General features: G+C 43.9%; 1 protein-coding gene across 1 annotated transcript in view; it reads right to left on the bottom strand.

Moving 5' to 3' along the window:
• LOC309391676 (adhesion G protein-coupled receptor B1-like) overlaps positions 1–4,716 on the bottom strand; it is a gene marked incomplete at its 3' end in the record, with an annotated part of 120,917 nt that extends 116,201 nt beyond the window's left edge. Inside the window, exon 1 of the mRNA XM_081952341.1 lies at positions 4,590–4,716. The remainder of the gene's footprint in view (positions 1–4,589) is intronic.
• Positions 4,717–19,075: the final 14,359 nt, after the last annotated feature.

Genomic DNA, 19,075 nt, shown 5'->3' with positions numbered 1-19,075 from the left:
CACATAAACATACCCCTTTACACGCCCATTTACACACCCACACCTTTACGCACGTACACATACCCCTTTACACGGCCATTTACACACCAACACCTTTACGCACATACACATACCCCTTTACATGCCCATTTACACACCCATACCTTTACGCACATAAACATACCCCTTTACACGCCCATTTACACACCCACACCTTTACGCACGTACACATACCCCTTTACACGGCCATTTACACACCAACACCTTTACGCACATACACATACCCCTTTACATGCCCATTTACACACCCACACCTTTATGCACGTACACATACCCCTTTACACGCCCATTTACACACCCACACCTTTACACACATAGACATACCCCTTTACACACCCATTTACACACCCACACCTTTACGCACGTACACATACCCCTTTACACGCCCATTTACAAACCCACACCTTTACGCATATACCACTTTACATGCCCATTTACACACCCATACCTTTACGCACATAAACATACCCCTTTACACGCCCATTTACCCACCCACACCTTTACGCACGTACACATACCCCTTTACACGGCCATTTACACACCAACACCTTTACGCACATACACATACCCCTTTACATGCCCATTTACACACCCACACCTTTATGCACGTACACATACCCCTTTACACGCCCATTTACACACCCACACCTTTACACACATAGACATACCCCTTTACACACCCATTTACACACCCACACCTTTACGCACGTACACATACCCCTTTACACGCCCATTTACAAACCCACACCTTTACACATATACCACTTTACATGCCCATTTACACACCCATACCTTTACGCACATAAACATACCCCTTTACACGGCCATTTACACACCAACACCTTTACGCACATACACATACCCCTTTACATGCCCCTTTACACACCCACACCTTTACGCACATACACATACCCCTTTACATGCCCATTTACACACCCACACCTTTATGCACATACAGATACCCCTTTACACGCCCATTTACACACCCACACCTTTACGCACATAGACATACCCCTTTACACGCCCATTTACACACCCACACCTTTATGCACGTACACATACCCCTTTACACGCCCATTTACACACCCACACCTTTACACACATAGACATACCCCTTTACACACCCATTTACACACCCACACCTTTACGCACGTACACATACCCCTTTACACGCCCATTTACACACCCACACCTTTACACACATAGACATACCCCTTTACACACCCATTTACACACCCACACCTTTACGCACGTACACATACCCCTTTACACGCCCATTTACACACCCACACCTTTACACACATACCCCTTTACACGCCCATTTACACACCCACACCTTTATGCACATACACATACTCCTTTACACACCCATTTACACACCCACACCTTTACGCACATACACATACCCCTTTACATACAGACACCATTACATACACACAAATGCATATACATACCCCTTTACACAAACATACATTTACACACCCACACCTTTACACATAGGCACAGACACAGACACACATCCTTTTACACCCACATACATCCTTTAACATACACCCACACCCCTTAACACACACAAGGGCACACCCCCTTCACACACAAACACACACACACTTTACACACACACACTATATGCACCACTTTACACACACACAAATAGACACATTTATCCCTTTACACACCCCTTGAAACACACAACTTTATGCACACACAAACACCCTTTCACACAAACATCTAAATGCACAATTTTGCCAGGACAAATAAACAGGATAGGTGTGTGGACCAGCAAAAGCAGTAAGAGAATCTGAGTTGCTCTGTCTCAGCTAAAAGAACGGACAGGTGTCAATCATCTCTTCCCACTTCAATCCATCAAAGGAAGTTCCCAAGAGTCTTGTCTCCAGGAGAAACATAGCCTGACTCAGAGCTGGGATTCAGCCAGTTCGGACCGGTTTAAGCGAACCAGTAGTAAAAATTTTGAGTAGTTTGGAGAACTGGCTGGCCCCGCCCTCCTGCCCCCATCGTTCCCTGTCCTGTTTTTTTAGCTCAGCTGACTCTCGCGGCAGGAGGATTTCCGGGCCTCAGCTGAGCTAAAAAAACAGCTCAGCTCACCAGCGCTGACACCGAGGGCGGTCTTTGAGTGCTGCGCGCATGAAGCGCTCTCTCATAGAACTGGTACAGGGGTGAAATGCTACCGATTTGGACCGGTTCACCCGAACCGGTGGTAAAAATGCTACTGGTAGTAAAGTAAATGACACCAGTTTTTCCAATGATCAGCTGTAACGTGCGATTTATATCAGCTAGAAAGCAGGAAATATAAATCGCGTGGCACAGCAGATTCCCTCCCCCCCCTGTTCACTTACCTTACCTTTTTCATGCTCTGCACATGCACAAGCTCACATTGCTACCTTCAGTAGCAAAGGTCAGTGAATTTCACCCCTAAGCTGGTATGAAAAGATTTGGAATCCCACCACTGGCCTGACTCTTATGAAAGATGGCGCTGGGACTCCACGGACGCTCATGTGGCATCTAAGAAGCTTGTGCGCCCACATCACGCCAAGCCCCTTTGCAAGATTTCCCCTCCTGGAAAGTTCGGCTCCTGACCACTGTGAAAAAGATATAGCAGGGATTCCAAAAGGTCCTTGGTGCTTTCTGAACTTGGTGGCTTCCTTGCAGATGTTTCATGAGCCAACTAGGGAACATCATCAGTGCTAGAAGGAAGTGGAGTTAACATTCTGGCACTTATGATGTTCCCTTGTTGGGTTATGAAATCTTTGCAAGTAAACAAGCAAGCAAGCTCAGAGAGCATTGAGGACCCCACAATACTCCTCCCCTCCTCCTCCTCCTCCTCCTCCTCCTCCTCCTCCTCCTCCTCCTCCTCTTCCTCCTCCTCCTCCTCCTCCTCCTCCTCCTCCTCCTCCTCCTCCTCCTCCTCCTCCTCCTCCTCCTCCTCTCCCTTCTAGCACTGATGATGTTCCCTAGTTGGGTCATGAAACATCTGTAAGGAAACCACCAAGCCCAGAGATCATCAACATTTCTCCTCCTCCTCCTCCTCCTCCTCCTCCTCCTCCTCCTCCTCCTCCTCCTCCTCCTCCTCCTCCTCCTCCTCCTCCTCCTCCTCCACCACCACCACCACCACCACCACCACTCCCTTCTAGCATCGATGATGTTTGTTGGGTCATGAAACATCTGCAAGGAAACCACCAAGTTCAGAGAGCACCAAGGACCCCACAGTTCAACCCTGAGCTCCAGATATTCTCTTCTATCGATTCCAAAATATGTCTTTAAAGTCCCCTGTTGGTCTGGACGATTATTAGCAACTAAAAAAAGAGTCTGTCGTGGAGAAATGCATTCTTCTTTTGAGGGGTATTGATTGCCCCAACCCCACCTCGACCTTCTACTTTCCAACCAGAACTCCAGGCTGACCTCCCTCTATGACCCATCCTAACCCCTCTCGATCTTTTCTTCCCCCCCCCCCCATTTTTCATTACTTACATGTTAGCAGGGCTATTTCCATATCTACCCTGACACCGTACTTATTTTTCCCCCAAAGCAAAATAATTATTCCTGGAATATTGGAGATCTTTTCCAGGGTGAAACCTCCAAGAAACTCCAAAGAAAGCTTTTTTTAAAGAAGTGTTTTTGGTGAGACTTTGCAGCATTTCCTAGCAAGCTTTTTAGCCTCTGCTAATTTTATTCAGTGTAATTATATCTATCTATCTATCTATCTATCTATCTATCTATCTATCTATCTATCTATCTATCTATCATCTATCTATCTATCTATCTATCTATCTATCTATCTATCTATCATCTCTCTGTCTCTCTGTCTCTCTGTCTATAACTATCTATCTATCCATCTATCTCTCCATCTGTCCGTCCGTCCGTCTGTCTATCTCTCTCTCTGTGTGTCTCTCTCTCTCTGTCTCTCTGTCTCTCTATCTCTCTGTCTATAACTATTTATCCATCTATCCATCTATCTATCTGTATGTCTGTCTCTCTGTCTGTCTCTCTGTCTCTCTAGCTATATCTATCTATCCATCCATCCATCTATCTATCTATCTGTCTGTCTCTGTCCCTTTATCTCTCTATAACTATCTATCTATCTGTCTGTCTGTCTGTCTCTGTCTGTCTGTCTTTCTATCTCTCTATTTATTTATCTATCTATTTATCGATCTATATCTATCTATCTATCTATCTATCATTTATCTATCTATCTATCTATCTATCTATCATCTATCTATCTATCTATCTATCTATCTATCTATCTATCTATCATCTATCTATCTATCTCTGTATGCATCAATCCACCATCTTTCTATCAATCTACTAAGTACTTACCGTACCTACCTACATTCTCTATCATCTATTTATCTATCTATCTATCTATCTATCTATCTATCTATCTATCTATCTATCATCTATCTATCTATCTACTCACAACAGAATCCCTTAGACCATCAGGCTCGAAATTTTGGCCTTGGACAACCTGGAACTATGCCACCTAGAGTCTGACCTAAGCATAGTACACAAAATTGTCTGCTACAAAGTCCTACCTGTCAACGACTACTTCAGCTTCAATCTCAATAATACTCAGGCAAACCATCGATACAAACTCAAGGTAAACTGCTCCAAACTCGATTGCAGAAAATACGACTTCAGCAACAGAGGGGTCAACGCCTGGAGTGCTCTGCCTGACTCCGTTGCACACATTCATGTGGAGGACGCCGGGCCCCGTTGCACCGTATAGGTTGCAACTGGATCCAGAACCCACCACTGATATACATATACAGACAGACAGACAGACAGACAGACAGACAGACACATATACATATACATATACATATACATATACATATACACATATATACGTGTGTACACACACACACACACACACACACACACACACACACACACACGTTCCCTCCCTGTATGCACATCATGCTTCAAAATGTTAAATGGTGCTGCCTGTTTTCTGGGCAGCAAAACAGGAATTCTTTTACTGGAGAAGCAAAAGAGCCCAAATTCTGGCCTTTGAAAGAGAAAGTGCTGTGATCCTCTGGCTCTTTGTCTTTGTGCTAATCCATCCTCCCCCCCCACCCCCATGTGGTCATCTCCCATTCATTCCCACAAGTGCAAGACAATGGCCGGCCTTGGTTGCCCTGCCAAGCCTTCCGCCCTCTCCCCTTTTGTCCTCCTTAATGAACTGCTGAATAACCTTCCCAAGCAGCCCTCTTTGGGCTTGGGCTAAGATGTGCAAGGGGGTGGGGGCAGTTCCATTGCCCCAGGAGGTTTTGCAGGAAAGAGGGACATGTAAATGTGTTTGCTGAGTAGGGCCTTGAGGCTGGGGTCATCTTTCTTTCTCTCTCTCTCTCTCTCTCTTTCTCTTTCTTTCTTCTTTCTCTTTCTCTCTCTCTCTCTCTTTCTCTTTCTTCTTTCTTTCTTTCTTTCTTTCTTTCTTTCTTTTTCTTTCTCTCTCTCTCTTTATATATATATATATATATATATATATATATATATATATATATATATATATATATATATATCTTTTCTTTTTCTTTCTTTCTTTCTTTCTTTCTTTCTCTCTTTCTTCTTTCTTTTTAATATTTTTTTAAAAAGAAAGAAAATAATAGAAATTAAAAGAGGGAGGGAGGGGAAAGGGAAGGAAGGAAGGAAAAATAAGCAAACAAAGGAGAGGGTGGGAGAATTGAAGGGAAATAAGTAAAAGGAAAAGGGAGTGAGGAACAAAGAAAGGAGGGAGGGAGGGAGAGAAGGAAAGAAGGGAAGAAGGATGGGAGGGAGGATTGAAGGGAAAAAAGGAAAGGGGGAAGGGAGGGAGAGGAAGAAAAATAAATAAACAATGGAGGGATAAAAGGAAGGGAGAGAGGAGGGAGGCAGGCAGGCAGACAGAAAGGGAGGAAGGAAGGAGGGAAGGAAGGAAGGAAAAATAAATAAATATGGGAGGGAGGGAGAGAGAAGGAAGGAAGGAAGGAAGGAAGGAAGGAAGGAAGGAAGGAAGGAAGGAAAGAAAAGTAAACAAGGGAGAGAGGGAGGGAGGGGGGAGGGAGGATAAAGACTCCAGCTGGGGAGTCTTTCCAAAGGAGCCATGATGGAGGACTCCCTCAGTCTTCTAATCCCCAGACTGGCCACTCAGAAAAACTGCCTCCTGCACTAGCATGGACCATGGCCTGATCCAGCATAGCTGTTCTTAGGATTTTCTTTGCCTCAAAATAAAATGACAGAGGGAAGAACTAATGAAATACATGCTGGAGAGCAATCAAGTTAATTATATTTATTTATGATTGCCTGCAGAGGTTAATAAAACAAAATTATGTTTAGTTTTTGCCTGAATTTGCCTCTTCGCTGCAGATCCCCACACCTCGCTCAAATGCAAGAATTGCTTCTCAATGCAACAAAAATGCTCAGGCACCTGATGAAAACTTATATCCAAGGTCACACCTGACCTACCACAAGACCCTCACCTGATGTAATCCTCACCTGATGTGACCTCCCCATCACTAGACCCTCACCTGACATTACCCAAACCTAATCCATTACAAGACCCACCACAAGACCCTCACCTGACATGATTTCCTCATCATACGATCCTCACCAGACATTATCCACACCTAACTCATCACAAGACCCATCACAAGACCCTCACTCACTGCGACTCACCCCTGACCCATCATAAGACCCATCACAAGACCCTCACTTGACATGATCCTCACCTCACGTGATCTCCCCATCACAAGACCCTCACCTGGTGTTACCCACACCTGACCCAACACAAGACCCATCACAAGACCCTCACTTGATGCCACACACACCTGATGTGACCTCCCCATCACAAGACCTACTGACCACACCAACCCCTTATAAACAGAAGAACACCCACACTGACATCCCCCTAAACTCCACTGAAGATGTTACCTAGCCTGGTAACAAAACATTCGTAAACCAACTCACAACCCCAGAGAACAAACCTCCACCCTCATCAGTGGGGTATACTTGTGAGTTAGACCTGCATGGATAAGACACCTGGTCATAAATGGCATCCTTCTTCCAAGTCTTCCAACAACGTGGTTGATATCCGGCCATTCAGAAATTAAGGAGTGGAAGTAGCCTTGTGAATAGGAGTAATCCAACTGTGTTGAAGGATAGTCTGATGTGTTTATAATTAAGAGTATGGGTTTGGCCATTTAAAAACAAGATGATCATGAGCCAAGAGTAGGAGATGGTTACAAGAAGGGTTAACCAGTAGAAGAGAACATTTGTAGGTCAGGGTTGAGTGGTGCAGTGGCTTAGCGGTGACGTTCTCACCTCACAATCATGGAGACTTTGAGTTCAATCCTAGGTAGTGGCAGATATTTCTTTCTCTGGGCAAAATGAATCACTGTCTGCTGTGAACTCTGCATTGGCAACAGGAAGGGCATCTGCCCAGTAAATACTCAGCTCCATTCAGTTGCCCTGGGATGACTGAGTCATTAAATGACCCGCAAAAAACTATGTAGCTCAGGGTTGAACTGTGGAGTCCTTGAGGCTCTCTGAGCTTTGTGGTTTGCTTGTAGATGGTTAATGATCGGTGCTGAAAATGTTATATAATTAGGTAGTTTAACTTACTCTCCAAAGCACCTGAGGGCAGGACAAGAAGCAGTGGGTAGAAGCTCCCCAGAGGGAGATCCAACCTGGAAATCAGGAGGAATTTTAATTGTCAGAACAATTAATTAATGGAGCAGCTTGCTTCCTGGAGTTGTGGATATTCCATCGCTGGAGGTTTTCAAGAAAAGACTGAACAACCATTTGTCCTGGATAGCATAAGAACTCCTGCCTTGGGCAGGGGGGGATTGGGCTAGAAGACCTCCCAAGTCCCTTCCAGCCCTATGATTCAATGACTACGTAGTAGAAAATCAACATTCTTCCGCTGAAATCCTTCACATGCATAGGATTGCAAATTCAATCAATCAGAATAGAGGAGGAAGGGACCTTGGGGATCTCCTATACATACTTTACTTTATTGTCATTGTACGTACAGTATATACACAGTTTACACATGCACCAGGGGTGTCAAATTCAAGGCCTGCAGGCAAGATCCGTGGTGCCTCTGCTAGAGAAAATGGGGTGTGTAGGGGGCTGCACAATCCATTTTAGGTCTGGATGGCCTCCTTCTGCAAGCACCCTGCCAGCAAAAATGGGGCACAGTGGGCCACCCGTGCACACACACACACACCCCATTTTGGTTGACAGGCTGCTGCAGGAGGCCGCCCATCCTGTTTTCTACCCCCTCCTGGCTTGGCCCAAAGAGGACAACTACAATGCTAATCTGGCCAGGGGTGAGACTGAAAAAAATTAGCATGTAAAGTATCCTAACGATGCCTGGTTCATAATAAGCGACCCGATATTGTAATACAAAAAGCAGTGATTTATTAGCACCTTCATTAGGCATTCTGCATTAGGAATTTCTTATTCACAGCCATCTTTTTTTGCTTTCTTTATCTGCTTCTGAACTTTGCCCGTGTTCCTTTCCTCCCTTCGGTCTGTGTCATAAATCACATTACCCACTAGTTTCATTCATCTCAATTCAGCTACTGTAATCTGAGATCCAGCTCTGCCAACGTTCTGCATGGAATGTCAACACAGAGAGTTGACATAGCAACTGGTTCTCGGCCCAGTTGCTGGCTGGGTGTGGCCATGGGGTGGGTGGCCTACTTGGCCTTCTCAGGGTTCTTCATATGTTTTAGTCTCCAGTCCCCTAATCCTCTTTGTTGCTCTTCTCTGCACTCTTTCTAGAGTCTCCACATCTTTTTTACATAATGGTGACCAAAACTGAATGCAGTATTCCAAGTGTGGCCTTACCAAGGTATTATAAAGTGGTGTTAACCTTTCAAGTGATCTTGATTCCATCCCTCTGTTGATGCAGCCTAGAACTATGTTGGCTTTTTTGGCAGCTGCTGCACACGGCTGGCTCCTATTTAAATGGTTGTCCACTAGGACTCCAAGATCCCTTTCACAGTTACTACTGTTGAGCAAGGTACCACCTATACTGTACCTGTGCAGTTTCTTTTTCTTGTCCTCCTGGTGCTTGCTTCTGGAAAATAAGATTTCCAAATGTCCAAAGATGCAAAATTCTTAGCATCTTGAAGGCTACCAAGTGCAGAAATCTAATTTAGGCAAACCTGAGGCCCAAAGCATCCATCTGAACAGTGAGTACCTTGCCGTGCTGCCAGCCAACTATGTTTTACGACTTCCAAGTTTCTTCATAATTTATCCTGCTCTCTTTTTCCTTCCTCCCTAGAAATGCAAGGCAGCTGATCTATATGACAAAGTATTTGCTGCCCGGCATTAAATTCAGCTGGCTAATGGGGGCGGTGTGTGGGGAGAGGAGGAACATACAGAAAGAAGAGTGGGAAGGAGAGGTGGGTTCCTTGCCTGCAAAATTAAAATGTGACTTCAGTTGACGAGAGTAAATGATTATCGTACTTGGAAAATTAGTTTCAGAACAGGCTTATGTATACATATTTTAGCCTTCCAAATGGTATAGGTTTTTCTTCTCCTTGAGCAGGGGGCTGGACTAGAAGACCTCCAAGGTACCAGAAACTCGAAGACCAGCTGGCCGGTATGCATGCCTCTTTTTGGCCCAGTTTTCAGGCTGTTTACAGGCCATTTTTCGGGCCATTTTCAAGCCATAAAATGGCCTGAAAACGGCCAAAGAACAGGGCGTTTTTAGAGCCATGTTTAGGCCGTTTTGCGGGCTATTTTCAGGCACCCGCAAAGATGAACTGGCTGTGCTGGAAACCAGAACAGCAGCTGGCGACTGCACACGTGCCCACAGAGAGGGCTCTGCATGCCACCTCTGGCACATGTGCCATAGATTTGCCATCACGTTTCTCTACTATTTTTTATTCTATACCAGGGGTCAGCAAACTGCAGCTCTGGAGCTGCATGTGGCTCTTTCCTCCCTCTGCTGCAGCTCTGTCCAGTTGTCTCCACAATCGAAAGGGCTTTCGGTTATGACAGGTAGAGGAAAAAGTACGCCTCTATGCTGGGGGAACTGAACTTCCGGTCAGCTCCAGAATTGAACAGGGGGCTTCTGGTTAGGACCTTTGTGTTCCCGGTGTTTTCTTTTCTGTTGGAAACGGGTCCAAATGGCTCTTTGAACCTTTAAGTTTGCTGACCCCTGTTCTATACTATTCTTTGTGTGTCAAACACACAGCATCATGGCGGCGTCACATGATGTATCTGGACTTTTCCTTCCTTCACTAAACCAGGCGGGGGGCGGAGCCAGCGTATGATGCATTCAGCCCACGGGCCGCGAGTTTGACACCCCTGGTCTATACTATTCTTTATTCTCTCCTTTTTTCTGTTCTTTATTCTATACTAGCTGATAACCCCGGCGTTGCCCGGGTATCTATTTATCCTAATTCTATATTAGACAGGGAAAGGAATGAATTATATCTATAGTGCGGAGTAATCCATTATAGATATAATTGATTTCTTTTCATTTCAGCAGCCCAGGCATTCCAGAGTTATGCTGGAACACATGCACAGACACAGACACACATATATGAACTTGAATCCAAAATGCACACGATCACTGTCAAAAGTACTGTGATTTGACACTGTAGATGTAACTCATTCCTTTTCATTTCAGTGGCCCACGCGTTCCAGAGTTATTGTGGAACAGACCCACACCCACCGAGGGCTGTTAGAAGTGTCTTCCCCCCACAGTATTTGTCTCCTGAGAGTAAGACACCTGTGTACCAAGTTTGGTTGAAATTGCTCAAGGGGATCCAGAGTTAGGCTGGAACATACATACACATGCACACACAGCCATTTTTATATAGAGATATTCTATTTTATTCTGTATTCTGTAATGTATTCCATTATTCATTCTGTATTCTGTATTCTATTCTATTTATTCTATATTCTACTCTATTCTTTATTCCATTCTATTATTTATTCTATTCTATTCTTTAGTCTTTACTCTATTCTATTCATTCTATATTCTAGTCTATTCTTCATTCTATTCCATTCTTTATTCTTTATTCTATTCTTTAGTCTTTATTCTATTTATTTTATATTCCATTCTATTCTTCATTCTATTCTTTTCATTATTCTATAATATAGAATCTATATTCTATCCTTTAGTCTTTACTCCATTCTATTTATTTTATATTCTATTCTATTCTTCATTCTATTTTCTTTATTCTATATTCTATTCTTTAGTCTTTATTCTATTTATTCTCTATTCTAGTCTATTCTTAATTTTATTCCATTCTTTATTCTATATTCTATTCTTTAGTCTTTACTCTATTCTATTTATTCTTTATTATATTCTGTTCTTTAGTCTTTATTCCTATTCTTTATTCTTTACTCTATTCTTTATTCTTTACTCTATTCCATTTATTTTATATTCCATTCTATTCTTCATTCTATTCTTTTCTTTATTCTATATTCTATTCTTTAGTCTTTACTCTATTCTATTCTATATTCTATTCTATTCTTAATTCGATTCCATTCTTTATTCTGTATTCCATTCTTTAGTCTTTACTCTATTCTATTTATTCTTTATTCAATTCAATTCTTTATTCTATTTCCCAGTGAGACAGCTACATTGGGATAATTTGTCCTTGACTTACAAGCACAACTGAGTCCAACATTTCTGTCACTCAATGAGACAGGTGTTAAAGGAGTTTAGCCCCATTCTAAGACATGTCTTGCCACAGTTGTTAAGCTCATCACTGCAGAGGATAAGCTGGTAACACAGTTGTCAAGTAAATCTGGTCAGAAAGTTGCAAAGCCATAACTCTTAACCCTAAACCCAGATACTGTGAGCGTCATAAAGGTGAACCAGTTGCCAAACATCTGAATTCTTGATCACCTGACTATAGCTATGCTAAAAAGGTCATAAGTGTGTAAAATAGTGATAAGACACTGTTTTCAGTGCCTTTATAACTTTGAATGGTCATTAAACAAATAATTGTAAATCAGATTATATCAGGGGTGTCCAAACTTGGCAACTTTAAGACTTGCGGACTTCAACTCCCAGAATTCCCCAGGGGAATTCTGGGAGTTGAAGTCCACAAGTCTTAAAGTTGCCAAGTTTGGACACCCCTGGATTATTTATATCATAAAGCCACACTGGCAGAATGTACAAGTCTGAAATTATAATTCCCCCCTCCCTATTTGTTTTACAGGCCATGAAACTAAGGAAGATTCTCCATCATCCAGGCCATGGTTGTCCCCAAGGTTCTTTTTCGAAAGGCAAAAGGACTCAGTTTTTCCTTGAAGACATTTTGCTTCTCATCCAAGAAGCTTCATCAGTTGAACTGAAGCAACAAAACATCTTCAAGGACAAACAAAGTCCAGTTGCCTTTCGAAAAAGCACCGTTGGGATAAGGAGAGGTCATCCAATCGTTCATGACAGCTGATGAGGGGACCTTCAATTCCCTAACTTTGGTTGGTCAGAGATGGAGGAAATTTATGAGCATGCTCGTCTAAGGTAAGGGTAAAGGTTCTCCTCACCCATATGTGCTAAGTTATTCCCGACTCTAGGGGACAGTGCTCATCTCCGTTTCAAAGCCAAAGAGCCAGCGCTGTCCGAAGATGTCTCCGTGGTCATGTGGCCGGCATGACTAAATGCCAAAGGTGCACGGAACGCTGTTATCTTCCCACCAAAGGTGGTCCCTGTTTTTCTACTTGCATTTCTACGTGCTTTCGAACTGCTAGGTTGGCAGAAGCTGGGACAAGGAACGGGAGCTCACTCCGTTACACGGCACTAGGGATTTGAACCGCCAAACTGCCAACGTTTCTGACGGACAAGCTCAGCGTCTTAGTCACTGAGCCATCGCATTCCTTTACCTTACCTTTGAAAAAGCACCTTTGGGATAAGGAGGGGTCATCCAGGCGTTCCATGAGAGCTGATGAGGTGGCCTTCAATTGCCTAAATTTGGTTGGTCAGAGATGCAGACAATTTATGAGCATGCTCTTCTAACAATCTTTAATAGGGTTGGACACCACTACTCATTCCTGCTAACACAAATGTGGAAGTCCTTTCGGACAGACCATCCTAAATTCAAGATCAAATGAAGTGTGAGTAGTACCATTTTGTAATGCCTTGGTAAGGCCACACTTGGAATCTTCCATCCATTTTTGGTAGGATGTAAAAAAAGATGTGGAGACTCTAGAAAGAGTGCAGAGAAGAGCAACGAGGATGATGAGGGGACTGGATTGGATTCGATTGGGTCGAAAGGAGCTGGAGGAGTGTGCATCGCCATTTTCCCTCGTTTGAAATTGCCGCACTGCGGTGTCCTGAGATGGCTGCCGGTATTTCTGCCGAATTCCTGGCTGGATCGAATCCGGGGATTCTAAGGTAGCGTTCTTTGCCCTATCTGTCTCTCAATCCCATCCTCGTCGCCAATGTTAGATCTGGGCAACGAGAGAACAGACTGCGGACACGAAGTGACTTAACAGCTCTTTATTTGTAGAAGAAGTGATCCAGCTTGCTCTGTGGCCGGAGGGTTCCCCTTTTATAGGACTCGGGTATGCCTCTCGACCAATCAGAGCGATACCTGTTTCCCGCTGTAGCAGCGGACCAGAGAGGAGACTTCCTACGATATATGCTAATATCTAACACTAACAGTTCAAAATTACAACTGTGGTGTAAAAAAAGAACCTTACAACTAGTCATCGCATTTGCAACTATTGTAGCATCTACAAGTGTGTGTGTGTATGTGTAGCAATTATATAATTGTACCATGCCATGTAGTGTAGGACGTTAGTACCCCCTCTCCTAGAAAAATGAAAGATTAAAAAGGCAGAATATTATATTTCCCTGGATGAGAAAAGGAGAAACAGGTTTGTAAAGACAAATCAGCTCCCAGCAGCTTCCTGCCCTTGGCAATGGGCAATTAAGGCCTGAGCCAGTCTATTCTACATAACAAAGACCTACCTACTTCAGGCAAAGTCATAATAGGAATCCCAAAGCCCTTTCATTACATCAACACCCAGCAAACAGCTCAACCAAGCTTGGGACTCAAAAGACAACGTACCCACCCCCTGGGATCTGACAGCCAATGGGATACATTTCTTGGACAGAAACAGGAAGCTCCAGGTCGGAGCCCAAGAGCGGGTATAAAATTCAAGTTCACTCAGCATCTCTTCCCTTTTTTCCTTCAAAATCTTCAAGACATGTGAGACCTTTTTCCCCCAGGACCTCAAGCCACGTGGTCCTGTCCACCATTAAAAACCATCTTTCCAAACAGCCACCATGATTCCAGTGTCTTTTCCCCCACTTGGAACTGAACCCAGAAGGACGTTTCTTCCAACAATAGATTAGACGAAGCCTGGCTCAACAACAGTCACTGTGAGAGGGACCTTGGAGTCCCCGTGGACGATGGCTTAGACATGAGCCAGCCGTGTGTGGCAGCAGCCAAAGAAGCTAATACAATCCTTGGTTGTAGAGGCATAGAATCAAAATTGCGTGAAGTATTAGTACCCCTTTATAAAACCATAGGAAGGCCACATCCGGGATACTGGACCCAGTTTTGGTCACTGCACTTCCCAAAAGATGTTGAGAGTTTGGGAAAAGTACCAAGAAGAGCAACTAAGATGATCAAAAGCCTGGAGATTAAACCCAGGAATTGGATTTGGCCAGCCTAGAGAAAAGAAGGACTAGGGGGGACATGATATCAGTATTCCAGTATTTGAGGGGCTGCCACAAAGAAGAGGGGGTCAAATTGTTCTCCAAGGCATCAGAAGGCAAGACAAGAAGCAACGGATGGAAAGTAATCAAAGAGAGAAGCAACCTGGAACTAAGGAGAAACTTTCTAATAGTGAGGACAATTAGCCAGGGGATCTCCTCGGTGGAGCAGGGCGTTGGCCTAGAAGACTTCCAAGGTCCCTTCCAACTCTGTTATTCAGGTGGACCAAGGCAGTCATAGAATGGATCCTGCTTGATAAAAAGCTTCCATCAAAGAGACCTAAAACCAAAGGGATCAAAGACATCAGGAAGTATTGCAGGCCCAACAGCTCAGGCCCATAAGGGCTAAAACGTGTGAAAGAGGCCTTCAACCTCCAGTAGCTAAACAATGGCTAAAATGATGATATGATCAATCAGAATAGAGCTGGAAGGGACCTTGGAGATCTTCTAGTCCAGCCCCCTGCTCAAGCAGGAGAACCTATACCATTTCAGACAGGTGGTTGTCTGGTCTCTTCTTAAAAAAAACCTCCAGAGATGGAGCGCCCACAACTTCTGAATGCAACATCTGGTCCACTGGTTAATTGTCCTCTTTGTTAGGAAGTTTCTTTTTAATCCCAGGTTCCTTCTGTCCTTGATTTCTTGGTTCATCCATGGTTTTTTGTCCTGCCTTTGGGTGCTTTGGAGAATAGGTTGACCTCGTCTTTGTGGCAGCCCTTCAAAAACTAGAAGACTGCTATTATGTCACCCCTAGTCTTATAAGCCCATGCACACATGCATGCAAATACACAGAGAGAGAAGAGAGGGAAAGAGAGAGAAGAAAGAGAGAAGAGAAGAGAGAGAGAAAAGGAAAGAGAGAAGAAAGAGAGAAGAGGAGAGAGAGAGGGAAAGAGAGAGAGAGAAGAATGGGAGAAGAGAGAGAGAGAAAAGAGAAGAGAGAGAAGAAAGAGAGGAGAGAAAGGAGGGAGAGAGGAGAAAGAGAAGAGAGAGGACAGAGGAGAGAGGAGAAAGAGAGAAGAGAGAGAAAGAGAGGGAAAGAGAGAGAGGAGAGAGAGAGAGAAAGGAGAGAAGAGAGAGGAAGAGAGAGAAAAGAGAAAATAGACAAAAGAAAGAGAGAGGAAGGAGAGAGGGAGAGAGAAAGGAGAAAGAGAAAGAGAAGAAAGAGAGAAGAAAGAGAGGGAGGGAAGAAGAGGAAAGAGAGAAGAAAGAGAGAGAAGAGAGAGAGAGAGAAAAGAGAAAATAGAGAGAAGAAAGAGAAAGAGAGGAAGGAGAGAGAGAGAGAAGAGAAGAGAAAGAGATGAAAGAGAGATGAAAGAGAGATAATGAGAGAGAAAGAGGAAAGAGAGAAGAAAGAGAGGAGAGAGAGGAGGGGGAGAGAGAGAGAGAGAAACTGCCTCTCATTTGGCTTTGCAATTCAGTCCCTGGCATTTGATTGGGCACAAAAGGGTCTCTGTTGGCTTCTTTCAAGCAGGAACAAGAGATTTCAATAGCCCTGGGTCCATTTGAGGTCTACAAACAGTGGACTTCTTGTGCGAAGGTTGAATAAGGGAAACGCAGAGAGCGGGAGGGAGGAGGAGGGGGAGGCAAGGAGATGTTGATTAGGTCAATTCTTGACTCATTCCACAAGTGGAGAACAAGCAGAGAGGGGGAGGGGAGAAAGGGAGAGAGACTCCTTTCCATCCCAAGCTTCGCCTTAAAGAACCTGGGTGAGATGCTGCTGCTTCTAAATTACCCAGAGACGCAGGGAAGGTTTTAAAAAAAAAACCTCAGGCAGAAACGAAGGCTTAAAATTATTCGCCTTGAGACTTGCAAGCCGCAAGGAAAGAGAGCTGAAGAGCAGAGCTCTGGGGCAACGGCATGTGTGAACAAGGACTTCAAGAATAGCTTGCCTTTAGCAGAATACAGCAATTACGTCGCCTTGGCCATCGGACTGTAGGAAGTCAGCACCCACCCCTCTCCTAGGAAAATGAAATAGTTTAGGAAATATTAAAAAGGGCAGAATATTTCCCCTAAAAGGGAAGCTGCCCTCTCCTTTGTCAATGGGCCGTTAAGGCCTGGGCCAGTCTATTCTACATAGCAAAGATCTACTTCCTTCTGGCAGAGCCACAGTAGGAATTGCCCAAAGACCTTTCATTACATCATCACCCAGCAAGGCTCAACCAAGCTTGGGACTCAGAACAGCCTACAGAGTTGCCCCTGCATGGCCCCAGGGGAGTCTGACAACCAATCAGAACACAAGCTCAAATTCAAAAGCCCATAAAATATGGGCATTCTCAGCATCTCTTCCCTTTTTCCCCCTTCGCCCAACATCTTCAAGGCATGTGATCCTGTCCACCACTAAACCATGTCTTCAAGCAGTCTCCATGTGTCCAGTGTCTTTTCTTCTGAACCCAGATGGACATTTCTTCCAACAAGACCTTTGATGAAGCCCCGCCCTCATCCTCACAATGTCCACATACACCTTTCTGCTTTTCACACGTTTAAAAGGATAGGTCTGTAGTAGGAGATAGCCACCATGGGATAAAGTGGGCACTCCACTGTTGAAGGCTTTCAAGAAAATATTGGACAAGCATTCTCCCCAGATGGTAACATCCTGAATTCAAGTTCACCTGAAGTGTCAATACCGCTTTATGATGCCTTGGTAAGGCCACACTTGGAATACGGCATTCAGTTTTGGTCACCATGATATAAAAAAGATGTGGAGACTCTAGAAAGAGGGCAGAGAAGAGCAACAAAGAGGATTAGGGGACTGGAGACTAAAACATATGAAGAACAGTTGCAAGAACTGGGTATGTTTAGCTTAAGAGAAAGAAGGACTAGGGGAGACATGATAGCAGTGTTCGAATATCTCAGGGGATGCCCCAAAGAAGAGGGAGTCAAGCTATTCTCCAAGGCACCTGAGGGCAGAACAAGAGGCAATGGGTGGAAACTAACCAAGGAGAGAAGCAACTTAGAACTGAGGAGGAATTTCCTGACAGTGAGAACAATGAATCAGTGAAACAACTTGCCTCCAGGATTTATGAATGCTCCAATACTGGAAGTTTTTAAGAAGAGACTGGGCAACCATTTGTCTGAAACAGAGTAGGATTTTCTGCCTAGGCAGGGGGTTGGACTAGAAGACCTTCAAGGTCCCTTCCAGCCCTTTGATTCTATAAGCATTTTGAATCTTTTGTCCACACAAAAAGTATATGAATTGTTTCTCATTCCTTACAATGTTCTCCCCCCCCACCCCATCATAGCAACCATTAACTCATCATCAATGATGGACAAGAATAGCTGATACAGTTTGGAGCCTGTTGTCTATATGGAGTTTCTCCATCATGCAGGTCAAGATTGTCCCAAAGGTTCTTTTTTTCCCCAAAAGGCAATTAGACTTTCTGGCTTTTTTCTTTAAAGACATTTCCCTTCTTCATCCAAGAAGCTTCTTCAGCTTTGACTGGATGGTGGGGAATGGAAGGATTTGTATTCCCTGCAGGCAGCTGGTCATTTGCATCTTTTAGAGATTCGTTGAGGCCACTTGGCTTATCTGTGTCTTCAGGGTCACCTGAGTGGTGCAAGTGGGTGCGGAGCCTCCGTGGAACTACTGAAAGGACCGTGTTGTAGACTGGAGATGGATGATGTCATATCCCTCCCCCTCTGTTGAGAGAAGACAGTTCAATTTTGACATAGCTGTCTTCTTTGACATTTCTTCCAAACCAGTGGTCCTCTCTCTCCAAAATGTGGATTTTGCTGTCTTCAAAAGAGTGGCCTTTGTCTTTTTTTGCAGATGGATTTCTGGATCTTGTCCTGATGGGTTTGTTCTCCTACGTTGTGCCACATGTTTGTGAAGTGGTTGTTTTGTTTCCCCAATGTAGAGATCTGCATATACTACATTGCTCGGTTTGTGTCTGGATGTTTTCTCCTTGGGAGTGGACAAGTTTGTGCCTTAAGATGTTCTTGGGTTTGAAGTGGAGTTTCTTCTTTTTGAGCTGTCCTAGCAACACAAAAGTGCAGCCTCTGAAACTAGACACTCATTTTATCGGGCAAGATTTAAAAAAGATAGGAGGACAAATCTTTTCCTCGGAAGTGGTACAGCACAAATGAACAAATTCACTTAGAAGAATGAGAAGTCATTTGATTAAGGGTTTTAATGTTTTTTTTTAAAGGCCTGGAAAACATAAGACAGATTCCTGCCTTTTGAACTATGAATCTGCTTGAACAAGAACTTTTAAGAACTTCCAGGAGTCTTAGAGACATCCCTGTGAAGCAAAATGCTTAGATCATCTCCACGTTACAATGAATTGGTCCATCAAAGCCCCCAAAAATCATACTGCTGTTTGCTTGAGTTTGGTTGAAAGGATTTGA

Source organism: Natrix helvetica (assembly GCF_964273705.1).
Source record: "Natrix helvetica genome assembly, chromosome: 4".
Taxonomy (NCBI): Eukaryota; Metazoa; Chordata; class Lepidosauria; order Squamata; family Natricidae; genus Natrix; species Natrix helvetica.
Note: the sequence above shows the minus strand (reverse complement) of the source record. Positions and strands in the feature narration are given on the sequence as shown.